This window comes from Vulpes vulpes, chromosome 11 (genome assembly GCF_048418805.1).
Source record: "Vulpes vulpes isolate BD-2025 chromosome 11, VulVul3, whole genome shotgun sequence".
Classification (NCBI taxonomy): Eukaryota; Metazoa; Chordata; class Mammalia; order Carnivora; family Canidae; genus Vulpes; species Vulpes vulpes.
In genome coordinates this window covers 100,808,917-100,835,941 of record NC_132790.1, presented here as the reverse complement: position 1 = coordinate 100,835,941, position 27,025 = coordinate 100,808,917, and the positions used below count along the sequence as shown (strand labels likewise).

The 27,025-nt window shown below is 39.1% G+C and overlaps 1 long non-coding RNA gene and 1 pseudogene across 5 annotated transcripts in view; one reads left to right on the top strand and one right to left on the bottom strand.

Annotated features, from left to right (window-relative positions):
* Positions 1 to 27,025, top strand: part of LOC112925405 (uncharacterized) — a 66,916-nt gene that overhangs the window by 2,883 nt on the left and 37,008 nt on the right. For 3 of the 5 annotated variants that reach the window (XR_003236109.2, XR_003236106.2, XR_003236107.2), the window contains exon 3: positions 2,412 to 2,544. The exons of 1 other annotated variant lie outside the window; for it this stretch is intronic. This is a non-coding gene — a long non-coding RNA (uncharacterized lncRNA). Of the gene's footprint in view, positions 1 to 2,411; positions 2,545 to 6,713; positions 6,768 to 27,025 lie in introns of all 5 variants that reach the window. One more of the 5 variants, XR_011995319.1, reaches the window with a different exon arrangement.
* On the bottom strand, positions 24,362 to 26,891 carry LOC112925404 (elongation factor 2-like; annotated as a pseudogene).

Genomic DNA, 27,025 nt, shown 5'->3' with positions numbered 1-27,025 from the left:
AGGTATACCAAATTATATGATTAAGAAATACATGTGTATTAAAGGAAAAAAATAGAAAGTAGAGAGAAAGATAAGAATACCCTAAGTTGGAGGCACCTGGGTGGCTCAGTTGGTTAAGCATCTGACTTGATTTCACTCAAGTCGTGATCTCAGGGTCCTGGGATGAGGCCCCACATCAGGCTTCCCGCTGAGTGGGGAGTCTGCTTGTCTTGTTTCCCTCTACCCCTCCCTCTGCACGTGCACGTACACTCTCTTTGTCTAAAATATATAAACCTTTTTTAAAAATACCCATAGTTGAACCTTCTAAAGTCCCATTTTAACATTTTGCTATAGTTGTGTTTCATCTTATTTTATTCAGAGGTTCCCTCCCCCGTCATTATGACATTACTGCAAATTCATATTTTGTTTAACCCTTCATTACAAGTGGCTTTCCATGTTAGCACAGTCATGTAAATAAATAGTCATTTAATATTCCAAGTAACTATAAAAAGTTTTACTTCACTGGTTCCTTGCCATAGAACTTCTCAATTCACTTAAAAAAATTTTTATTCACCGAGTATCTACCACATTCAAGTACTTGGATTAAATATTGTAAGTAAACCTATATGAATAAGTGGCTCCTCTCTGAGTACTCTTTAAAACCACAAAAGGCACAAATCTATACCTGCAACATATATGGCATATGTAGATGTACACTTTCTATATATTGCCCTAGGCCATTAACTTTTTTTAAAAAAGATTGTATTTATTTATTCTTGAGAGACACAGAGAGAGGCAGAGACACAGGCAGAGGGAGAAGCAGGCTTCACGCAGGGAGCCTGACATGGGACTTGATCCCGGGTCTCCAGGATCACACCCTGGGCCAAAGGTGGTGCTAAACCGCTGAGCTACCCGGGCTGCCCTAAATTCTTTTTAAATATATTTATAGGATTAAAACATGCTAATTTCCTTTCCATGTATTCCTTTTATTGCTAACTTCTGTCATCCTTGTCTGCTGGTTTTACATTGGCATGGCTGATCAGTTTAGTAGTACTTTCAATGAACAATTTATTCATATAAAAGCCAAGTCTACTTACCTCAAATTTCACATGATCCAAGACCTTCCATTTTCATTAACATAATACGTGCAATGAAGTATAAGTATCAATATCTGTTGCTTTCTGTTTTCACAACTATTAGTAATAGTTAATTCCCCAACATTCTTCTGGTAGAAGGATAATGATTTCTGGTTACCACACCAAGAAGGAAACAGTGACTAATGTGACTCAGCACAATGAAAGACCCAAGATTTGAAAACAGAGGCCTTAGCTCTTAGCAATGCTATACTGAGGTTACATGGAGAACACAATGAACTTGCATAAATGGCAGACTGACAATTCCTTATCTGTGAGTGCTAAGTCCAGACTATAATGCCTTCTGACTATATATATAAAAACAACTTATTCTTTAACTCAAAAGGAATTCACATGTGTGTGTATTTATTACATTCATAGTGGAAGAAAAGTCAAACTTTTACTTAAGCATCTGAATTACTATTGTTTTTACACCTAAAATCTATTATTGAAAATTTGTGTTGATGTTATTAATGGGTCAACCTCTAAAACTAACCTAAAGAAAGATTTCCTATTTTCCTTTGAGGGAGTGCTCCACTCTTGGAATTCTAGAGCAAGAAATGATTTTGGCTGAAATTTATTTACTTCAAGTGGGTTTTAAATATGGTGTTGTTGGGAAAAGACTGGAAAATGCTGCTAGAGAACATGTCAGAGCAATTAAAGGTAGGGAATTTAATCAGCACAAATTAAGGGTGAATTAATTCAAAGCTCAGAGGTAGGTTCAGAATCAGGCATGAACATGCGTCGATAAATGTGCACTTCACGCTCATATTTTCATAAAGTGATAGAATATTCACTTTAAGGACCATTCCAAGTTTTAAAAATATTTCTCCTTTGTAATCTCCTTTTTCTTGAAACCTTTTTTTTTTTCACCTTTGATAAGCAGTAAGGTACCTCTGTTTGGGAAAGATGAAAATATAAGGCCTAGCAGAAAATAGCTAAAATATGAATAGCATGGGTTCTAAAATGTTTATACCAGATCACAAGGTATTTTGTTTTAAGATTTTCATTTGTCATCTGCCTAATCATCTGCTGGGCTGTTCTCCTCACAGGATGCATGACAATCAAGTATGCTCTTCAATTCCCTTTCAGTTTTGGACCTGTTGAATAATTCCTACAGTACATAAAGTGCTATTTGATCTAACTGGTCTTGGATCTATACAAAATGATTTCCTCATAGAAGTCCCTGGATCTTTTCTGGATCATTCATTTAGCTGACTTAGTACACATATATCGGGTATGCATGTGCTGGGCACTGGTTGTGCAATGATGACTAAGATAGTTCCTACTTTCTGTCAGTTTCTTAAAGTCTGTGAACTGACCGCCCAGATGGCCTCTGGAAGTCTGCTGAAGATTCTCCAGCCCCGTCCTAGACCTTCTGAATCCAAATCTCAGAGGGCAAGGGATTCTCTGCTTTGAAGATGTTCCCTAGGTACGGTTGCTTTAAGCCTTCATAGTCTTAAAACCCTTGAGATGTGGGGGGACGCTAGGAGGGGAAGGAGACTCCAGGGGTGTGGCCAAGTAGGAAAACAAACACACACACTATGGGTGGTAAGTGCTAAAATAGTGGTATACAGGCAAAGTGCTAAGACTATATAATGAGGACGAGTTAAGCCCAACTACGTATTGTCAGAGGAGAGAATTAGCAGCAGCAGATTTCTTGAAGTATCTAAAATTATTATTCTTTAGCATGTTAAGAAACTCCGTTGTTTGTATTTGTAGTACACCTACATTTAATAAGAAGAAAAAAAGCCATTTTCTTTTTGAAAAAGTGAATTCCCAATTAAAGATGATGAAAATCATGTTCAGATATCTATCTGAGTTAATAGCATTTCTACTGGTGTGAGTTTATCTTGAGGATATAATTAGGGCATATGCACAGGTTTGGTTACAAAGCTATTCCCTGCAAATAAATTATGTCCAAGTACTCATTTTCATCAAGTTCTGGAATTGGTTCTCTGTGGGACAACTTCCCTGTCCTCACTTACACTATCATGAGACATGCTAGGCCATCCATAGTTTCCTTTTTTGCCACTCAAATTTGTGGCTCTGTAAAGCCAATAGTCAAGACTTTCCTCAGTAACAAAAAATGGAATTTAGGAATTTAATTCATCAGTAGCCCTGGCCAGGTACACTGGGAAGTATCATGTACATAGTATAAATTTTCATGTTGACGTCTAAACTTAAAATGGTGGTTTTGGCATACTGGATTATCCTAGCCATTTGCTGAGGAGAGATGGTTTTGATTCCTACCTGCCTTTTCTTTTTTTTTAGAAAAGATTTTATTTATTTATTCATGAGAGACACAGAGAGAGAGAGAGGCAGAGACACAGGCAGAGGGAGGAGCAGGCTCCATGCAGGGAGCCTGCTCCCTGGGCTAAAGGCGGTGCTAAACCACTTAGCCCCCAGGCTGCCCATCCTACCTGCCTTTCATCTGACTCCTCCACTAGGTAGATAGCTCCCAGACCATAGGATTTAAGGTTGACCTATATGTGACAATTAATTACTTGAGTAGCTTTAAAAATAGACATTTCTAGTCTCTACACAAGACCAGTCAAATCAGAATCTCTCAGGTGGAACTTGCGCATGGGATAGGAACCGTGTCTTATCTTTTCCTCCCTAAGTTCCCAGAAGAACACTTAACATAAGGAGTTAATGACCCCAGCTCATTTATTCATTTGTTCACTTATTCATTCACCACATATTTGGGTATGTGTTCTAGGCACTTCTAAGTGCTAGGGATATAGCAGAGAATAAAATGGTTAACTCTTGTCAACATTCTAATGGTAAGAGATAGGCAAGTAGTATCAGGTGATGATGAAAGCTGTAAGACTAAGACATGGTAAGGGTATACAGTCACATAATTTATCAAATAAGAACACTTTGAGAATAATTATCTATAATTATGTCAGGACAATGCAGATGAAACCAGGACTGCCCTGAAATATATAGTCACTCTGGCCAAGGTGTTTAAAAAAACTGTGATTAAGGGAAGGAGGTGCTTTTTAAAAACAATGTGCTGTGCAGGAAAGACATTTCCTAAATGGAAATATTTTAGCAGAAGCTTGAGGAAGATATAGGAGCTAGCGGTGAGAATATTAGGGGAAGAACGTTCCGGGGAAACAGAATAGCATATACAGAGGCTTTGAGGTCGAGGTAAATTTGGCATGTTAGAGGAAAATCACAAAAGCCAGTTTGATTGGAGTGGAATGAACAAAAGAGAGTTCTGCTGAAGAGGTCAAAGGAGTGGCCAAATTTCATACCTTTTAGGCCATGGTAAAGACTTTGGATTCTACCTTGACATAGAAATTATAATTTACGTTTTAAAAGAATAATTCTGGCTGCTATGTGTAGAAGAACCTTGTAGGGTGGGAAGAGTGAAAGCAGGAAGATTAGTTAATAGTCTAGGGAAGAAAGTATTGTGGCTGGACAAGTGTAACTGTGGCAGTGATGAGATGTGATTAGATTTTGGACACATCTACGGCCATACCACCCTGAACGCACCCAATCTTGTCAGATTCTGGACACATGTTGAGGGTAGAGCTGAGAGGATTTGCTGTTGAATTGGGTATGGGGTATGAGGGAAACTGAAGAGCCAGGAATGACCCCTCACTTTGTAGCTTGAGCAGTTAGAAGAATGTAGTTGTCATTCACTGAGATGGTGCAGATTGTGGGAAGTAGGCTTTTGGGAGCAAGGGGAAACAATGTAGTTTTGGATATGTGAAGATTGAGATATAATAGATATTCAAGTGGAGATGGTTAGTAGGCAGTTGGATAATGAAGACGAGAACTAAGAGTAGAAGCTAGCACTGCTTGCTACTGTATCTAAGGATATCCCCATTTCTAAAGCTATAGAGCAAACACATTGGTTCCTTCATTTGACATGAAGGTTAATTAGAAGGGCTTAATAGTCCATCTTTTTTTTAAAAAAAAAAGTATTGGACTGTGTTCTGCATTTGCAGAAGAGGGAGATTTATTTTCACAAAGCTTGGAAGTAAGGTGTTGTCCAGTGGTGGTTCTCCGGGAGAGATAAACTGTAATTCCTATAAACCTAAGCTAATTTACAGTTCCTATTACCCGGTTTTGTCAGTGAAGATCCCATTCAGGGAGGCTGACTGAATAAGAAATTACTTTGAGGCTAAAGAAATGAAACAGTTGACATTTGTATGTTTTATGGGTTTAGAGGGGAAAAATAGCCAACTCCAAGTCAAGCATAGTAAAATTTGAAAATAAAATATCAGTGAAGGCTCATGCAAGTTTCTAGCAAAGTAAGCATAAATCTGCCTTTAAAACAAAAATCCTGTATTATCACTTAGAGTTCCCATTATTTATTGACTTCTTGCCTACAAGCCTCTAAAGAGGCAGCTGTCTTTTATTTTCAAATGCAAAGCAGATGAAAATTTACTCTACCAGGAAAATCTATATTAAGCAAAAGAAAATATTTGCAATATTATTTGCTGTACTATTCTGACTTCATCACCTGCCTGAAACTCTTATATTTCACTTTCTGAAGAGTTAGCTAAATTGGAGATCAAGCATCTGAATGACTTGTTCTCAATGATAAGTATGTTTACATTGAAGCCAAGGTAACCCCTTGGTTTTAAAGTTTTGTGAAGTCACTGAAAAATGTTTCTTTGGTCAAAAATAATGCTCTTTTGAAATGAAATCAATGAAACCATAAGAAAAATGGAAACTGAAACTTTTTTAAAAAAAAAATCAGACTTCAAAGTTAAAAGCCAGGAAATTTTAGCTACATCACCAAAACCCTAGGTGCAGTCCTGGTGGTGGAAATAAATGGGCTAATTGCATAGATGAGTGGCCCAGAAAAGGACTTGTTGATTGATCATTTTTATTCATTCCTCTATTTTATTGAATACTTGCTATAAGTAGTTGCTGGGCATGTAATGGTTAGCAAAATGGGCAGGATCCCTGCCTTCATTTAGCATCCTTCCAGATGCTAAAACAATTTTTACTCAAATCAACATATAATCACACACTTCAGTGAGTGCTTTGGTGAAGAAGAGCATGGTGCCATAACAGAGACCAACCTAGTCTGAGGGAACCAGGAAGACCTTCTTTGGTGAAGAAGCATTTGGCTGAACTCTGATGATTAAGCATTAACTGGATCAGAGGGAGATGGGTGGGAGCAATTAACAATGATCAAGGGATGGGAACCACATGTGCAAAGCCAGAATTGTGAAGGTGTGGCGTGCAGAAAAAAGCCAGTGAGTGGGTCTGGAAAGTAGAAAGTGAGAGGGAGACTGGCTGGAGATGATTTGGGGATGTAGACCTTCAGGCCTAATTAAGGATTCTGAAGACAAATAGGCAGGGAAGCCTGACTGGCTCAATTGGTGGAGCGTGTGACTCTTGATCTTGGGATTGTGAATCTATGAAAAAAAAAAAAAAAGGAAAGAAAGAAAAATAGGCAGTCATTGAAACTGTTTTAATTAGGAAAATGACATGACTATATTTTTATTTTTAAAAGTCAACTCTGAGGTAAGGGGAACTTTCACTTCCAGTAATAGATTAGGTAATTCAGGCTCATATTCTTACTGAGAAAACCCACAAAAGTTGAACAAAATATTTTTAAAATCATCCTAGGAGCTAACATGAAGAATGAAGGTAATAAGATCTGAGAGAAGGAAACCCAGAGAGGTGAGCAAAACATTTAGAGCCATTTATCCCAAGGAGGGGGCTAAGAAGCTGAATAGAACTTTTAAGACTAAGAGGGCAAGAAGTATAAAAGTTGAAGTTTGAGGAAAATCAAGGGGAGTGATAACAGGCTATAAGTTGGGACCAGAAATAGACTCGGCCCTCCCAGCTTCAAATCCTCTCAGGTCCTCCAATTGGATTAAGGTGATCTAGGATTGCTAGTGGCCTTAACCTTTTGCCAGAAGCAAATATAAATCCTCCTTGGAGAAAGATAATATTATTCTAGGCCTCAAACTACTTTTACAGTTATCTAAATGCAATATCTGACACTCAATTAAAAATAACCAGATAAGCATTCCCAAACTGATGGGGAATGTCAAAGGACACAAGCCAGATTAAAGGTTCTCCTGCTGGCCCAAATAGGACAATTTGAATGATAAAAATAAGGATGGCAATTCATTATAACATACTGAATGATAAAGAATCCATGAGTTGATAAAAATACTCAAAGGGCAAAGGTACAAGAAGGGAGGGAAAACTCATTTTTACAGAGGAATGCCAGTGAATAAATGTAGTTGGATTGATAACATTAAAACATCACTCTGTGAGGTGCTTGGGTGGCTCAGTTACTTAAGCACCCAAGTCTTGATTTTGGCTCAGGTCATGATCTCATGGTCCTCACATCAGGCTCTATGCTCAGTGGGAAGTTTGCTTGAGATCCTTTCTCTGCCTCCCACCTGCCCCCCACTCATGCACTCTCTCTTAATAAATCTTTTTTAAAAATCATTTTGTAACCACCAAAATAATAATTGATAAGAAAATAATTATTAATGGATAGTAACACCACTGACCACTCATCATGGGTCAACGATTAGAAAATAGTGTGTTCACATAGTCTCCAAATATCTCCTTATACACTATTAGTAACAAAAGGAAAGAGGTGATCTGACAATAGAGAAATCTGACACACAACACCTTAACCAAATGGTCACGCTTAAAATGACCATTAACGGACATTTTACACCTTCTGATATGGTGAACAGAGGAGGAAAAACCATCATCCATGTAGTATTCTTTAAAATACATGTGGGTGTATATGTTTTTGAATTTAGCAAGCTTCTACTGAAGTGTGATTGCAGATAAGGCATGTTGTAAGGAGCTATTTTATTGGTCAAGATTAAAGTAACAATATTTCAAAGATTTTTTTCAAATGCCTACCTGGTCCTCCAAGACTCTAGCACTCTCCTGTATAAACTATTATCAGCAGAAACAGTTGTAAGTCTGAAAGCAGTGCTTTAATTAAGACAGTTTGGTTTGGAAATCTTTAGGAAATTTTGCCCACTGAGCTATGTATAGGTCAATTCACTTCAACAAAATGTCAGAGTCTGTTATGCCTTGGGAACTGGATGGGCACTGGGCACACATCTTCACAGAGCTTTGCTGAAAGGCAAATCTTCCCCTGGGAGATGTGTCTTTTTAAGCTGATGGTAGTCATTTCAATTTTAGTTTAAGGATTTTGAGTCTTGAGAGTAGATTTGGATTGGGATAGAGGACATGAGGGCATTTAAGCACCCAACAAGTAAAAAAGACGGACTGTCCTGGAAATAACCGAATGAAGAAATGGATGATGAATTTCAGTCATTCTTAAGAAAGCATGAGAGGGTCAAGGGATTTGGTTGTGAAGTTATTTGTTTTTGTTTTTTGTTGTTTTTTGCAAAGAAGAGGATCAGTTGGTTACTTGTTGACTGGTTAAGGAGAGAAAGCAAAGAATAAAATGAAGAGAAGAACATTATAGAAATTTCACAATAACATACCATAGCTACCTGATTTCTGTCTGGGGAGTAGGAGTCGGGCAGGTGGAAGAAACAAGTTCTAGAACACTGATTTTTAATATAAGCATGAGAGAACAATCAGGCAAATCCAAATAGTGGGACATTTTATAGAACACTTCAAAAAAGTATCAATATCATGAGAGAAAAAGGAAAAAAAACAGTGGAACTATTCTAGATTAAAGGGAATGCCTGATCTTTATGTAGATTCTGGATATTAGTAAAACATTATAAAGGATATCATTCAGATAATTGGGGATATTTGAATATGTACTGAATATTAGACATATTATGGTATCAATGTTTGTTTTTTTGAGAGCAAGAGAGGTATTGTGATTATGTAGAAGAATGTCCCTGTTCTTTTTTTATATATATATAAAGATTTTATCTATTTATTCATGAGAGAGACAGAGAGAGAGGCAGAGACACAGGCAGAGAGAGAAGCTGGTTCCATGCAGGGAGCGTGATGTGGGACTCTGTCTCAGGACTCATCATGGGTCAACGATTAGAAAATACTGACACTGCTGAGCCAAAGGCGGGGGCCCAACCGCTGAGCTACCCAAGTGTCCTAAATGTCCCTGTTCTTAAGAGAAAGATACATGTTGAACTATTTAGAGGGTGAAGCATCATGATAACTATAGAGTCTTTTCAAACGGTTCAGGGAAAAAAAAATATATGTATATATAGTCCTCACTTTGCATTGTAGTGCAGCACTCAAATGACCATGTAAAGTGAAATTGTACAAAATTATTTTCATAATCAGTGGGAGAAATTACCATTGTTCCATGACCTTTAAACATTTTTGTCAAAACATTATGATGGTCAGTTATAAATGTAGGGAATAAAAAAAATAGTAAAAGTAATTTTTATTTGGTACACTAGAATGTAAAACATTAGAGAAATTGAGGATTGAAGTATTATATTTCTTTCTGAAAAACTTAAAGTAGTTTGTATGGTTCCTCTGATCGTATAACTCTTACAGTGAAGTATCTTCTCTGTACCTTTGCAAATTGCCATACTCCTAAGTTTGGATCAGCTTGAATCATTATCATTTTCATTTACAATGTTGTGAAATCTTCAAAAGTTATTTTATTTATTTATTTTTTCAAAAGTTCTTTTAATGTGAAGTTTCTGCCAATGTCACTTCCTCGAAGACATTTTTTTATCTTTTCATCACAGCCACTTTCCTCCTTAATCGTGGTAACTCTGCATTTAGTAAGTTTCTCTGGCTGCATATCTGGAGTGTTTCTAATGGTAGCAGTGTCAGTATTCCCAGTTATCTCTTCTGTAACTCTATTTGTGTTTGATTCAAATTTCACTTTCATTGTTACCACTTTTCTTTCCTATACTTTCATCTCCTTTGACCAATTTTCTCTTTCAAATATTATTTTTATAAAGTGTCATATGAGACTCCATTGGTTAACTGTCCAACTCTTGATTTCAGCTCAGGTCATGATCTTGAGGTCATGTGATGGAGCTCCCCCATCGACTGTGCACTCAGTGCAGAGTCTTCTTGAGATTCTCTCCCTCTCTTTCTGCCCCCCTCTCTGAAATAAATAAATCTTTTTCAAAAAGTGTCATGAGAGTTGATCACTGGGAGAAAAGGAGGCAACACAATTGTATGCTTTGTTATGCTTGAACTGAATAACATGTGCGGTGACCAGTCATTGACAAATTTTGAAAGAAGTGTTATGATTGGACACTGTTACTGATCATGATGGGCTTTTGTTAATTATAGGGTCAATTTGAAGATTGATGCTTTGGCAGTGAAGTTGTATTTATACAATTATAGTTAGCATACTATGGCAATAGAAATTTGAATCATTCCATGTGTAACTGCCTGTGTATGTGTTTGTATACCAAGATATGTGTGTAGATCTCCATATAGAGGTGCTATATGTACTTATTCTTGCAGCTTTCCTGTAAGTTTTAAACTTACCATAATAAAAGTTGGAGGGAGAAAGGAAATACATCATGAGGAGACAAGACAATAAATAAAGACAATGAGGAGACAAGACAAGACAACAACAGACAATAAAAACAGACCAACAGAAAGTGAGCACTAGGGTAGGGGATTAAAGGTTGAGTATAGTGGGGAACACATGAAATGTCCCTTACAGACAGAAAGAGAGCCAGTTGGCCAAAGAAATATAATAGAATTGTTGGCAGTGTTGTGTTGAGGGCTAAGAGCTAGTGACCCGGAAATTATAGTCATATCAACTAGCCCTTTTGTGTTTCTCAGTTGTGGTGCACAGTTGCCTGGGTGCAGGTGTGGAGGATATGAGCTTTTGAGTTCATCCAAGATTGAAATTTTTCCAGACTGATGTTATGAAATGATAAAGAGACAAAGGAAAGTATGCTATTGGCAAGAGAATTACTGAAAGTATAATAGACTGTGAAATCTAACCGGGCAGTGAGGGAAGCAGGAGATTGCTAGTGATGAGAGAAAGTAAAGGGGACCATGAATCAGAGAAGGGTCCCCTTAAGGTCACGTAATGGTCCTAGGGAGAATTGTTTAACAAGCAAACTGGCCATTTTCTAAATTAGGGAGCAGCGTTCTGTGTAAACAGGACGTTTAATTGGAGCTCTTTCTGTTTTAGTTTTGGCTGAGGCCCTAAAGACTGAGAAGAAAACAATAGGTGCCATAATGAGGCGTTATATTGCCTCTGTGGGACCTGCAAAGAGATGGTCAGACTGGTCTTATGACCCTTAATCCATCACTCACCTGGAGTGTGTGCAAGCACTGGAATTGAAAAACTGAAAGCCAAGTGTTCTTTGGAGAATTTTTGGAGTACCTTGGTTTTTACTTCCACTTTCTCCTAGGTGAAGGCAGTGGTGCTCCTCTCTCAAATGACATGAGAGAGATACTTTAAGGAAGCCATTTGAAGAGCTTCTATTGTGCCTCCTTGAGTTTGAAGAGTGTAAGGGCTGGTAAGAGAAGCTCTGACCAAATTAGGGTGTGCGAGGAGAATGGTGTGGTGATAGGGGGCACGTAAGGGTGTATGGGAGCAAGGTCATATCCACCAGCAGCTAGGCAAGGGTTGGTGAGTATTTCTCCCGGCCTAAATGCAGGCCTATGGGAGGAACCAGTCTGGAGCTATCCCAGATCCCATGACTAGCTTGAGGGAGTAGGCACCAGACGGCCAGGTGCTGAGGAAGAAATTGTAGGAAGCCAGTAGAAGGTGAAAGACATTGCATCCGTCACGGGAGCTTACTGGAGTGTTCCAAGTGCGAAATAACTCCTCAAAACTCACAGAAATGCCCATCAAAGGAAAGAGTAAGCACCAAGGTTCTGCTGTCCCGAAGGCCGCCATGGTGGACTGTATCTGTGACAACCAAGTGAAACCTTGACAGCCTCTTCTCTTGATCCAATCCAAGAGGATACAGAGGCAGCTGAACTGGGGGGAGGATGGAGAGGAAAGAGAAACAACCCTAAGTACTCCTCTCCCCCTGCTTACCAGTGAGTGACAATAACAAGACGAGGAGAGGAGCTTTAGCTTTGAACGTAGCTCAAATTCTATTGAACATTTGAATGATCGCACTGAGACTGATCTTGTGACCAAGAGTTCCAAGAAGAAATTTTATGACCTGAAAGTCAGAAAAGTTAATGGTCTGCTCTAGTAACAAAAAACAAACAACCAAACCCCCCCCCCCCCCCCAAGAACTAGCTTAGGAAGGGGGTTGAAAGGGCAACTGGGAACAAAAAAAGAACTCACCTTATAATTCTGCCCTTTAGAGTTGCAGCTCATTCCAGGTAATACTGATTACCCCAGATTAGTGAGATAATGCTGGCAAGGTCCAGAGTGTGGCTGTGGGAGTGGCAGGATGTGATGGAGTGGAATAGAAGGTCATTGAGGGCGAAGGAGGTCAAGAAATAAGAGACCTAGTATTAGATGAGTCACCTTTGTGGATGGCAAATATGGGAGTAGAAAGACTACATGCCATGTGCCCAAGGACATTCATACTCAAACTTCAGAGTTTATTAGAATCACCTAGAGAGCCATTAAAAGATACAGAGACAGGCCTGTTGAAGTAGGATAGGACCTGGGCTTCTATATATTTTTACCAAGTTCTCAGGTGGTCTGGAATATACAACAGAGTTTGAGAACTCCTGCCCAATATTTAGTGGACAGAACTAATTGGTCAGTATATAACAGTATCTACCAGAAAAAAGGAAGAGAGGGTAGTTTATCCAAATAGCAGGGGCCCCTAGGACGCAATTTTTTGTTATAAAGGGGTAAGGACATAGAGGTCTGGAAACAGTAATGGGGACAAGTAGCCTCCTAACCCATTACCCATAACTACCACTTTTCTTTCCTGCCTCCTCCTTTCCTTCCCTCCCACTCTCTTGTGAAAAGTTATAAGTGTCAAGTGTTGACTTGTGTCTCCTAAAAAAATATGTTACAGTCCTAATCTCTAGTACCTTAGGATGTAAACTTATTTGGAAATAGTGTTACAAAAACTTGGAAATAGATGTAATTAGTTAAGATAAAGTCATACTAGAGTAGGGTAGGCCTCTAATCAAATATAATTGGTGTTAAAAAAAAGAAAAAAGATGGTCATCTGAAGACCTAGAGAATGCCATGTAAGGATGTAAGCAGAGATTAGTATTACACAGCTATAAACCAAGGAATGCGAAAGGTTTCTGGACAACTAGAAAGAGGCAAAGAGGGATTCCCTTACACGTTTCAGAAGAAGCAAGGCCATGGTGACACCTTGATTTTGGGCTCCTGGCCTCCAGAACTGGGAGACAATATATTTCTGTTGTTTTAAGCCACCCATTTATGACATACTGTTATGGCAGCCCTAGGAATCTAATATAACAAGACATTTATTTTTTAGTATATACTATAAATCATCTCTTACATTCTGCCCATGTTGTATCTCTGTCCCCTTTCCATTGAACTTACAGTCTCAGGACACAGAGAAACCATATGTAAGTCAATGGATGTCACTAGAACAAGAACAAGGTTACTGCTTCTCCACATATTTAAGCTGAAACACAATATACTTTGTGTTTTTGTTGGAGTAGTGTGGCAACACACTGGCTTCTGCAGTTATTATTGACAAATGAATCAATTCATATAAGATGGGAACTTATTTACGTAGGTGCATATTAAAGTTTTTGAAAAGAGGAAAAGAAGCCTATAAGATACACGTACATGCTACCCTCACAAGAAAACATTCCCATAAGGAATTATGAGTCTTCATCAAAGTACTGAAGAAATTTTTCAGCAGTCATACGTAATGGGTTCTACTTTCAAAATCCCCTCCTCCTCCTATGAGCTTCATGGCTCTTCTCCCTTTCCCAATATTGAAAGAATGGCCCAGATGTCACACTAACTGACCTCAGGAGAAACTAAGCTCCTCATTTATTTAGCAAAGGCTGCAGAAACCAGCAGACGGAACATGCCACTCACAGCAGGAACTAAGAGAGGCAGCATATCTCAGTAAGCTTTCTACAACTTCCCACGGTCCTATGAGGGCGCAGCTGCCCTCTGACATGTCAGTTCAAGGTATACCTTGCAGGCCAGAAATGCTACCTCTAGAAATTTAGTTTACAGAAAAACCTCAAGGGGCCAAGTAAAGGACTAAGGTGGCTTGTTGTAGATCTTAGAGATTAGAGTTGTTACCAGCTGTGCTGAGTAGTCCAAGATGAATGTTTGGAAGAGGAATTATGTGCTGAATTTTTTACATCATACCTTGAACATGGACAGGGTTTGTTAAAAGGGAATCTGGGCTAGTGATTCTTGTCCAAGCTTTGCACATACATGGTTTCAAAACTCTCTCTCCAGTCAATTGTGCCTTCTGCAAGGCATTTTCACTTGGATACTCTGCAGCTACCGGAAGCTCAGCATCCCTAAAAATTTAGTTTGTCTCAGCCCCATCTGCCTCCCTTAAATCTGTCTCTCTTGAATTTCCTTTTTGCGTGTTCTCCTAAACTCCCCAAAAAGTTATTTGTTTGTACTGTCTCAAACTCACCTGTTCCATTTCACCTGCTGTCCAGTCTATCTTCAGCATCCTTCACATTCCTGAAACTGCCTGCTTAAGGCCTCCAGTGACCCTGATGGCATCCAGTCTGATAGTCACTTTACTCTCCCCCTGCTCACTTCTCAGTAGCATCGAGCTGCGTACTTCTCAGCTGACTGTTCTTTTCTCTTGATCTCTGGTACATTACACATTCTGGTATCCTTTCTACTTCCTTTCCCTGTTCCTCTCTATCTCCTTACATTTTCCTTTGGAATCTCTAAAATACAGAGTTCCTTTAATATATATTTAAATATCATCAATATATGCTGATCAACCATATATATCTAATAGGCTCCAGACTTGTAAATGTAATTACTAACTTGACATCTCTCTCAATGTCTTTCAGGCATTTCAAACATAATACAGCCACAACCAAACTCTTGATTCCCTTTCAAGACCTCCCATCTCAACCTGTTCTTTCCCAATCTTGCAACTCAGTAAAGGGGGCATTCCATTTCATGCAATTGTCCAAGCCAGAAACTTCTCCCTTTCCCTTATCTCCTGCATTTGGTCCATCTGTAAACCCTATGGTTCCTACCTTGACAATAAATCTCAAACATACTTCTCTTCATCCCCCTTCTGCCACTTTGGTCTAAGCCAATACTTGGTCTCCAAACTCATTTCTCCAACACACTTCTTACCACCCTTTCCCCAGCCCTACTCTCAGAACAGTCAGCGAGTAAACTCTTAAGAGCTTCTTGCTTCTTACTATAACCTACAAGGCCATGCATAATTTGGCTTTTGCCAGCCTCTCCAAGCTCATCTCATTCTGTGCTCTCCTGCTTCCACAGAACCTAAACCTGCTGTCCTTTTGGTGCCTCAGACCAGCCTAGCTCTTCCGGCCTCATGCCTTTTGCATAAACTGTTCCCTTCCCTTGAGCACTCTACAAATTCCTTTAATGTGTGTTCCCATCACCTGATTACACTTCACACTAGTTTCAGGGATTGACACACAGTAGGCTCTTGGTAAGTGTTTGCTGAAATAGGGCAACACATGGACCTGACCAGAAAATTCCTCCAACAACCCATTGGTCAGTGACTAGGACAAGGTGAAACCACCTACTCTGTGCCAGAAAACACCTATTTAGAAAAACAGTGAAGTTCAGAGACTGGTCCTCCTTTTCCTTAGGGCTTCTATCATCTCATTGGGCAAGTAGTAAAGTAACCCAAGTATTGAAAGAATATTTAGCTAGTGTGAGACCATTTAAATGTCTTCAGAAAATGGTAGGGTATAAATCACAAATAATACTCACATAGGCAGCAACAGTATAGAAAGATGACTACTTACCGAATAATTAGTATAGGCTCCTGGTTCCCATCATTTTAATCACCAAGGATTTGTTTCATTATCCTTTTCCTATAAGGACCTCATATTTACTTTAAAAAATCTCTCTAGTAAACTATATTTATCGTGTAATAATTTACTTCTCCATTCCTACTTAGACACATATAACCCCTAATTAATCAGCATGCTATGAAAATTGGAAGCCAAAAGTAGGGCCAGGAAGCTCTGTCTTAGTATTGACAGAATTTTTACTGGGCTCTTTGAAATATTTAAAATATCTTGCAAACTCCCACCTGTTATTCTATTCAAAGCCTTAGCCTGTGTAAAGAAAATAATACATATGGTTCATTTAGCTCTTTTCTTAAAAAAAAAAAAAAAAAAATCTGCCTGTGGCTCTTTGCTGATTAGTAACTGTAAAGTGAAATATATTCCTTGGGGGAGAGGAACTCTTATCATTGTGGTATTTTGATAACAAGGTAATGGAAGTTTAGCTAGTCTACCAGAGCCAAAATACACAGCAAGCCGCAGAGCACTGCTCGACGTCAGTGCAGATGCCACTGTGGAATCTAACACGCCTCCTCTTTTCTCCAGTGGTTACCATGCAGCAGTAGAGAGAGAAATGAGGAGGAAAAAAATGAATAAAACTTTCCTTTTGAGTGAAACTATTGGGTATCTTTTTATTCTGTCTTTATGGTAGGAAGTATTACTACATACTAGTCTAAATTAATCTAACCACTAAAAACTTCTTCCTCTGTACTTGTTATGGGGTTTTAATCATTTTAGACATCTTTAGTTTTTTTTTTTTAATATTTATTTATTCATGGGAGACACAGAGAGGGGGAGAGAGAGGCAGAGACACAGACAGAGGAAGAAGCAGGCCCCATGCAGGGAGCCCAATGTGAGACCTGATCCCGGGTCTCCAGGATCACACCCCGGGCTGAAGGCGGCGCTAAACCACTAAGCCACCGGGGCTGCCCGACATCTTTAGTTCTTAAGTAATTTCCACCAAGGGAAGGAGGAACATGTGAAAGTTTTATAGCCATAAAATGAACACTCATTCACGTGCTTGAAGGGTTTGAAATAAACTGATGATAGTTTTCAAGCTGTCACTTTGAGAACATTTCCTAAAAACTGACCGTATCCACAAAATTGTTATTTTTATTAGAAGTATCGCAGATATGCAAGCAAATCATGTTATATAAGTCCTAAAGAAGAATGTTATTGAGCAGCTTAACACCGGAACTCAAGATACTTCAATTCATAATTTTACTAACAGGTGCTGAATCTCCCATATTTTTATAGCTTTAGTGTGGGAAGTAAGCTGTAGCTTGGTTGGTGGAAATTTTATCTTACTAGACAAATGCTTGATATATCAAGACTTTTTGGTTATTAATGTACCTCATGGTAGATCCAAATTTTCACTTTTTCTGTCAAGATGTTCACAATATCCTCATCTTAAGACCTTAAAGGACACTACAAATGAATGTCTTCCTCCACATTTAAGCCACAGACAAAAGAGCTATAGTGATTATTCTGAGGTTATACATAGCCTCTGCAGAGCTGAAATCTAAAGCTGTAGGTTCTTTTTCATTAGGTATATAAACATTTTTCTTTTATTATGGTAAAATGTAAATAATATAAAATATGCCATTTTAACCATATTTCAGTGGCATTAACTACATTCACAATGTTGTGCAACCGTCATCAAAACTTTTCTATCACCCCAAAGAGAAACACAGTATTTATTCACAGTTCATACACTAAAAAAATATATATATATATTTATCAAATACCCACTATGTATATCATCCTGTGCTTGATATAGGAGATGAACAGTGAACAACACAGAGTGCCCTATTTTCAAATATTTGTACCTTTCTGTGAATGGTCAGGTGACCAATAAAAATCACAGTAATAATATTAATACTTGCCATTTGATCTAAGAACTTTATGTGTGTTGACTCATTTAATCCCAACAACAATTCTGTGAAGTAGGTGCTGTTACTATCCTATTACCTTAGATGATAAAACTGAGAGGCAAAGGGAGATTAAGTAAATTGTCCAAGGTCGCACAGCTAATAAGAATGGGAGCTGATTTCTAACCCAAGCTGATAGGTTCAGAGTGTGTGCCCTTAGAGCACTATCTGTAACTTTTTTAAGGAGATAAATTTCCATAAAATGCACCCAATTTAAGCTATGGTTTAATGAGTTTTTTTTTTTAAGATTTTATTTGAGAGTAAAAGATAGAGAGTAGGCACATGCCTGGGGGACAGGCAGAAGGAGAAGGAGAAGCAGACTTTCCACTGAGCAGGGAGCCTGAGTCAGGGCTCAGTCCCAGGACCCCTGATCTCAGGATCCTGGGATCATCACCTGAGACGAAGGCAGATGCTTAACCAGCTGAGCTACCCAGGCACCCCAGTTTAATGCGTTTTAATAAGTAAATACAACCATTGTACAACCACAGTCAGGAAACACATTTTTATCACCTTAAGATACTGTAAGGTACCCATTTTCAGTCCAGGTCCCTGACCCATGACTCCTAATCTTAGGCACCCCTAATGTGCTTTCTGTAACTATAGATTAGATTTTGCCTTTCTAGAATTACATATAGATAGAATCATATATATGTACTCTTATATATATGTACTCTTTTATGTCTAGTGTCTTTTGACCATTGATACTGTGGCATGTGTTAGTAGTTCCTTTAAATAGCTGAGTAATATTCTATCATATGGGTATCTTGTGATTTATCACCTTATCTGTTGACAGACATTTGGGTTGTTTGCACCTTTGAATTATATGAATAAAGCTGTTGCAAACATTCATGTACAGGTATATAGTGATACAAGTTTTCATTTGTTTTGGTTAAATAACTGAGTGTGATGCGTAGGTTGTATGGTAAGTGCATATTTAACTTTTTAAGAAACTGCCTAATTATTTTTCAAAAAAATTGTAGCATTTCATGTTCCCACCAGCAGTGTATGACCGCTCTAGTTGCTCCATGTCCCTGCCAACAATTGGTGTTTCAGTCTTTTTAATTTTAGCCTTTCTAATAGATATGTAGTAGTGATCCACTGTGGTTCTACTTTACACTTCCCTAGAGACTAGTGATATGGAGTATCTTTTCATGTGTCTACTGGCCATTTATGTATCTTCATTTGTTAAGTATCTGTTCAGATCACTTGCTCCTCGTTTCATTGGATTGTTTTATCTTCATGCTATTGAGTTATAGGACTTCTTTATATATCTTAGATACCTGTCTTTTGTGAAATGTGCATTTTGTAAATATTTTCTTTCAATTTCTGGCTTGTCTGTTTATTTCTTTAATATTATCTCAGAGCAGAGGGTTTTTTATTTCTATGAAGTTCAGTTGATCACTTTTTATGATTTTCCCTTATTTTTAAGAAACTTTGCTTATCCCAGATTTAAAGATTTTCTTCCATATTTTCTTATGCACTCTTTTACAATTAAGTATGATGTTAATTGCAGGCTTTTGTAGATGTCCCCATCTATAGCTTTAGGAAGTTCCCTTCTCATGAATTGCTGACAGATTTTATTATAAATGAAATACTTATCAATGTCTCTTCTTATCTGTTGAGGTGATCATATTATGTTTTCCTTTATCCTGTTAATATGGTGAATTACATTAGTCAGTTTTTGAGGTTGATTTGAAATTTATTTTCTGGGGATAAACTCACTGAATCGTGATATAGTATAATTTTTAACACTGTTGGATTCAATTTGCTAATATTTTGCTAAGGATCTTTGCATGAACATTCATGAATGATATTGGTCAATGGTTTTCTTAGATCTTTAACAAGTTTTGATATTAGTGATGCTGGCATAAAATGAGTGGATATATATTCCTTCCTCCCCTCTATTTTTTGAAGGAGTTTATCTAGAATTGATGATATTGTTCCTTAAATATTTGATGAAATTCACTAGTAGAGTATTCTGGGTCTAAGACTTGGGCACAGATTAGGACTTCAATTTTTAAAATAGATATTAGGAATTTAATTTCTTTAATAGATATGAAGCTAAGCTAAGGTTTTCTACTTGAATTGATGTGTTTCTTAATGAATTTGTTCATTTAATTTGTCAAATATATTGATACATTTATTATAAACTTTATTATACTCTAAATATTTATAAAACCTGTAGTGATGTCCCTTCTTTAATATATAAAATTGGTGTCTTCTTTCTTCTTGTCTATTGATTTCATTGATCTTTTCAAAGAACTAGCTTTTGGTTTCATTCATTTTCTCTTTTGCCTAGTTTATTTTATTGATTTTTGCTCTTACTACTTTCTTCCTTCTGCTTACTTTGGTTTAAATTCTCTTTTTTTATAGCTTCTTAAGTTGAAAGCTTTGATTCTTGATTTTTTTTCTTTAAGATAAGATTTTAAGTTACAGATCTTCTTAGTACAGTTTTTACTTCATCCCACAAATTTTGCTATGTTGTGTTTTCGTTTTCATATTCTTTGAGATGTTTTCTAGTTTTCCTGTTATTTTGTTGGTACACAAGTGTAGAATTGTGTAGTGTAATTTCCAAATATTTAGGAATTCTCTAGACATTTTTCTCTTATTGATTTCTAGTTCCTCTGGAGTCAGAGAATATACTCTGAATGATTTCAATTAAGATTTGTTAAATGGCCCAGAATATAGTTTATCTTGCTGATTGCTTTGTATGCACTTGAAAAGAATGTGTATTTGGCTGTTGTTGGATGGAATAGTCTATAATTGTCAAATAGATCAAGTTGGTGGTGGTTCAAGTATTCTATGTCCTTATTGATTTTCTGTCTATTTGTTCAGTTGATTGTTGAGACAAAAGTATTGAAATATCTGACTGTAATTGTGGATTTGTCCTTTTTTCCTTGCATTTCTATCAGTTCTCACTTCATGTATTTTGAAACTGTTATTATGTGTGATCAAGGACACTCCATTCTGGCTGGTCAGAACTCGAATGTCTTTTATGCCTGTCTGAGCACTGGACATTGGCTAACAGCTCACCAGTCGTTATAGAAGCTCTTACAACATACCAGATACTGTTTTAATCAATCAATATAGGCTAGATTATAAGCAACCCTCAAAGCTCAGTGGCTTATAACTTGTAACAATGTTTTTTTTTTCCTTGCTCATGCTATGTGCCCACTGCATGTTGACCATGACTATTCTAAGTCCTCTTTACTTTTGGACTCAGTGATAGAACAGTTTCTCTTTGGAACATTGCTGGTTGTTATGGCAGAGGGAAAAGAAAACATGACAAACTGTGTACTGGCTTAAGTTTTCTGCCTCAAAGTGTCATATGTCAGCTCCATTCATATTTCATTGATTAATCAAGTCTCCTGGCCAAGGCTGACATTAGTAGGATTGGAGAGTGTAATCCTCCCCCTGGTGGGAGCACCAAATAGTTGTGAATAAAATAGTCTACCATACTGTGTTAAGCATTTAAACACTTTTCTTCTTTAATCTTCATGACAGCCTTCTAGAAATGGTACTATTATTGTCTCCCTTTAGAAGAGGAAATGGAGATTCAGAAAGTAATCTGGTAAAAGTCAAGTAATCAAATGGTAGCGAGGCACCTGATTGGCTCAGATAGTTAAGTGTCTGACTCTTGATTTTGACTCAGGTCATGATTTCAGCATCTTGAGATGCAGCACTGCATTGAGCTCCACACTTGGTGTGGAGGCTGCTAAAGAGTCTCTCCTTCTGCTCCTCCCATGCTTGTTTGTGCTTTCTCTCTCTCTCCTCTTTCTCCTCTCTCCCTCTCCTCTCTCTCTCTCTCTCTCACACACATACAGACATAAATAAATCTTTTAAAAAATCAAATGATAGCACCTGGATCCAGCTTATCAAACTCCACTGTAATTGTGCTGTCCTGCCATAAGAAAAGGAAGAGGAAGGAAGGAGTGAGGGAGTTTGGGAAAAGAGGAATAGAAGAAGGAAATGAAAGGAGACACCAAAAATATTTGTAAACTACTTCCTATGGAAATCTTATCTGGTGATCAGAAAGGGGTTGAAGATGAGAATGTAGAAAGGCAGAAAAGAGAGAAACTCCTCTTAACTTAGTTCTTCCCAGTTCATATGTCATCTGTCCACTCCAAACCATATGACCTTATTTCATGTCATTCCAAGAAAGCCCAGCTCCTCTCTCTTCACGTTCCAAAGGCCCCAACCTCATTACCTACATTGAGGTTCCCTCAAGTCCCAGACTACATTGATTATTCTGTTTATATGGTACAGGAAAAAAAAAGTTACAACATAAATTTGGCATTGACCAAAGATATTTCTATAATTTAATCATGGCTTGTTGTAAAAATCCCAACCCTTGACAATTTTGTGTTACTGTCTCTGGAAACAGGTATGTTAGTGATTTATATGAATCAAGTTGCCCTTTGAACCAAAGTCTATATCCAAAGCTTTCTGAAGCAATACTATGAGAATTGGAGGTGGTTATAGCTTATTAACACAATGTTAGAATTATATTTAAAAAATAAACTGGAAAATATTAGCATGTATTTAAAATGCTTAAAATCTATATTATATAAAATATACAAAAATATTAAGTCCTTACTGAGTAAATGAACTGGGGAAAGAAACACTTCATTCAAGAGGAGATCACTAGTAAACATATATATGAAAACTGATTCAATCTCACTAATTTATAAAAGAAATGCAAATTAAAACAATGAAAACCATTTTACATTTATTAATGGGACATACAACTTTCTAAATGTCACTCCTTGTTCACTTTTTTTTTTCCCCAGCAAAATTGTTATAATCTGAAAGTGCTGGTTTTACTTTTTGTTGAGAATCATTTGGTAGCAACATATAGCAAGCTCATATGGGTTTAAGGTCATAGTATTTAAGCCTGTATTTTTCTGAAATGGACTCTCAGCTTGTCCCAGTATTCTAGAGGGGGAATGTAGCCACTTGATATACCTCTGATAGAGAACTGTCTGTCTCTGATGGAAAAGGTGGGAGGCCATGGGTGGAGTCCCTAGAGCCCCTTGGTCACTGAGTGAAATAAAAACCTCTTCACATCCGGGCTTTTGACCTTTATTTAATCCTACCTCATAGAATGTATTCTGAAGAAATAATCCATAAGGAAAAAAAGCTAAATAAATGAAGATTGGCCACAGTGTTAATTATTATGGAAAAGATTACAAAATAAATGCCCAATAACTGGGGAATAATTAAAAATATGGTGTAGCTATTAAAATTCAAATTACAAAGATTACATAGCAGCATGGAACATGCTTCTCAAATAGTATTAACTGAAAATGGGAGAATGCACTCATTCCAATTACTCACCAGAATTAGAAGGGAGCAGGGTCAAATGAAAAGTTAGTTTTGCTGAGGTGACAGGATTCTGAGCACAAGTTCTCTCTCACTTATTTAGATTTATTGTGTAATACAGATAGAATATTTATGTAAAAGGAATTCCATTTTTAAAGAAAAGGAGAAATAGGACACTATGACCTTTTTCTACTTGGCTTCTCATTGGAGTCTCCAGGATTCCATTAAAATGCAAAATTCAAAATCATCTTTATTTTTGGTTTATAAATATATTATAAACTTACTCTGAATTTGAAATGGTCATCCACATGGGAGGATTTATGTGTTGATAAATAGCTCTTTTGTTAATCCATTTAGCTCCAATGTGTACTAGGGAATGTGTACTAATCATATTGTACACTTGTTAAATTTTTTAAGTCACAGGGAAATATGTAGTGTATTTGTAATGTCAGCACAGAAGAAACATATTTCTGCTTTCAACTACAACTACATTTCAGGTGAGGAATCTCTCCATTTAAAATAGTGGGCTTAAAAAATAAATAAAAATAAAATAAAATAGCGGGCTTAATTGTTAACCTAAACAAGTACAATAAATACACAATTTTATCTATGTTTCTGGATTTTTGAATACTTTCACAGTGGGTTTTTTTTTTTGGTCTTTTTGTTTTTTGTCACCATCATATCAAATATATTATTCCAGTGGCACTAACACAGCTGAGGTGCTCATTGTGACACTACATGAAGTTTCCTGCCTTCTAGCAAACATATGTGGTATCTCTTCTCTAAAGAGAAAGGTCTACTGCTTGTTCCTTCCCCCTTTCTGGGGGAAAATCCACTACGCCATTTACCCAAATAAACCTCTTAATGCATTATTATTATTTTTTCTGACATTTGAGTTTCTGAAATGGAAAAAAAATGTGTTGAGTGTTCCATCCCACTTCTCCATCCCCACCGGCCAAATAAGTCCCCCCGGGCATTTCTCTTCCCTCTGAAATCTTGAAATAAATATTGTAAGAAGTGGCATCAAGTATTCACATTGAGTGATGACATTGAGTGGGCCCCAGAACCTGTCAGATGGAGTGTCACTGTCTGAACAGTCTTGAGGTGTCATGGAGAATGTTGCTGTGGTCGATCATCGGCCGGGTGCAGGGGCTATGCTGAGTCCCACCGAGGGTGGTCGGCTACAGGGAAGGCTGCCTACAGTTTGTCCAGGAAGTTGTCCAGGGCCAGGATGCCTCCCTTCAGGCCTTTATGCTTGCTTGTTTCTGCCACCAGCTGGCTAGGGTGGCTGGTGTTGTTGAACCAGGATCTGCCAGTGGTCAAAAACACACTGGGGGAAGGTCTGACCACCAGTGCTGGACCTCAGGTCAGTTGTGAAGCCAAAGGACTCATTCATGGGCAGTTAGGCCTTCACAACAAACGGGGTGCCAGTCACCTGGGACTCCTCAAAGATGTGACCCCGTTTCCTGTTCAGGACACTGTAGATGCCACCAACCACTTCTTCTGGACACTGAATCTCCACAAGGTAGATAGGCTTCATAGGCCAGGCCTGGGCAGTCAGCACACTGGTGTAGAGGCAGTGCTGGGCAGTGGGGATGATCTGGCCACCTCTGAGGTAGATGGTGTCCACATGCAGGGTCACATCAAGGACATCGAAGCACATCCCACACATGTTGTCCTCACACAGAGCCCTCTCTTTGGTGGCCCACAGGAAGCCAGCTACCGTGCTATCCTGATCTCACTGAGGTACTGCACACCCTTGGTTATGTCAGTGAGGACGATGGGGCCGGTGCCATCGGGCCTGAAGCACCGGATCACATGGGCCTCAGCCACATCTCACTCACACTTCTCGGCCAGATAGTGGGACTGCTGCTTGAGCTCCTGATGGGTGGCCGTCCTGCCTGTTCATATTCTCGGCCAGGCTCTCAGGGAAGGGCCATGCCTTCATGTACCGCTGATTGCACTTGTTGGGGTACTTGGGCAGGCACAGCACATTCGACTTCTCACTGACAGTCTTGCAGTAGGAGACTATGGGGTCAGAGTTCTTGACAGGAATGCATGCGTGTTCCTCTTCCTGGTGCTTCAGACAGATCTCCAGGTGTAGCTCCTCAGCCTCTGCAATGGTGTGCTCCCTGACTCCTTGTGATGCACTGCACCATGGGGTCTGACTTGGCCAGCTATTTCAGACCCTCCACTAGCTTGGGAAGGGGAGGCCACTAGATTCTTGGCCTCCACAGTGACCTGAACAGTGGGGCTCAGGCTGAACCTTATGACTTGCACATTGTGGGAGTGCAAGGGTGTTGATGGTGCTAGTCTTCCACCAGGAACTGGTCCATGCCTCCCAGACCCACCATGTTCCCACAAGGCACATCTTCAATGCGCTCCACGTAACGGCCAGTTACCAGGATCATTCTCTGGATGGCCTGCAGGTACAGGTCCTCCTTCTTCCCAGGGGTGTAGTTGGACCCCATGATCCTGACCTTCAGGCCAGTGAGCATCAGACCTGAGAATACATGGACGAAGGTATAGAACTGACCTTTGTCAGAGGTCGGCACCATTTTGGAAGTGTGCATCATATGGGGGCTTTTGGGGTCACAGCTTATAATGCCCAGGCTGCCTCGTTGCCAGGGGCCCCTCATGCAGGAGATCACAGCAGATGGAGCAGATAGATGGTGATCATTGGCAGCAGAGCATCCCTGGCAGGAAGCCAGCGGCACATCACAGCCTTGAGAGCAGTTTGCCTTCTTGGTCTTGGTCTTCACTGTCTAGCTTTTCAATCAGCCTGCTGTCTGCCCTTTCTTAAAGCTCATGGCTGCGTCAAGCACCTTGAAGGTAGGGCCTGAGAGATGCTGACAGAATCATGACAGAATCATCAGATTTCTTCAGAATCATGTCCAGCAAATTTGGCCACATACGTCTCTACAAACTGCTTCAAGGTGAAGGCCCAACCATGGAGTCCAGACCCAAAGCCGCCAGTCCCAACATGTTGTTGCCCTCGGCACCACTCTCCCCTTCCCCATGGGTGGAAATGATATTGACACTCCACAATGTTCCGGAAGGCTGGTAAGCTCCTCAGGTTCCAGTTACATCTCGAACAGAGCCCAGTCCACCTTGTTCATCATCAGCACAGGCTTGCTATGATCAGCAATGGCCTGCCACAGCACCATCTTTGTCTGCATGTGTCCACGTGCACACACACACAAGACACATGGTCCACCACCACCAAGGCACCACCAGTGGCACGGAGGGTGGCAGTCACCTCCTAGGAGAAGTCCACATGTCAGGGGGAATTGATGAGGTTGATGAGAAAGCTGTAGCCATCCTTGCTCTGCTTGATAAAGTTCAAGTTGTTCTCTGAGAGCTCGTAGAAGAGGGAGATGGCCCTTGACTTGGTGATGCAGCATTCCTGCTCGCCCTTCCAGGCATCCGTGAAGCAGGTATCCCCAGCACAGGCCGAGGCAGTGATACCAACCTTGCACGCCAGTGAGTCCATCAGCGTAGATCTGCCGTAGTCCACGTGGGCAATGATAGACATGTTTCAGATGTTGGCCTTCTTGTCCATCATGGCCCGGATCCCGTCTGCTGTGAGGTTTGCCAGGTGGTGGGGGGCGGTGGATTCTCTCAGGCAGAGCCACTGAGCGAGTTGTGCCGAGGACAGTGCCAATGATGGCAGAAGAGCTCTCATAGTGTTTTTATTGTACTTTTCAGATTAACAGCTGGAGCCACTGCATTATATTTAAAAGTGCTTCACCTAAGGAGAGGTTTGGAGGTTGAAGAAAGTCATTTAGTATATTATTTAGAAAGTAATAAGGATGCCTG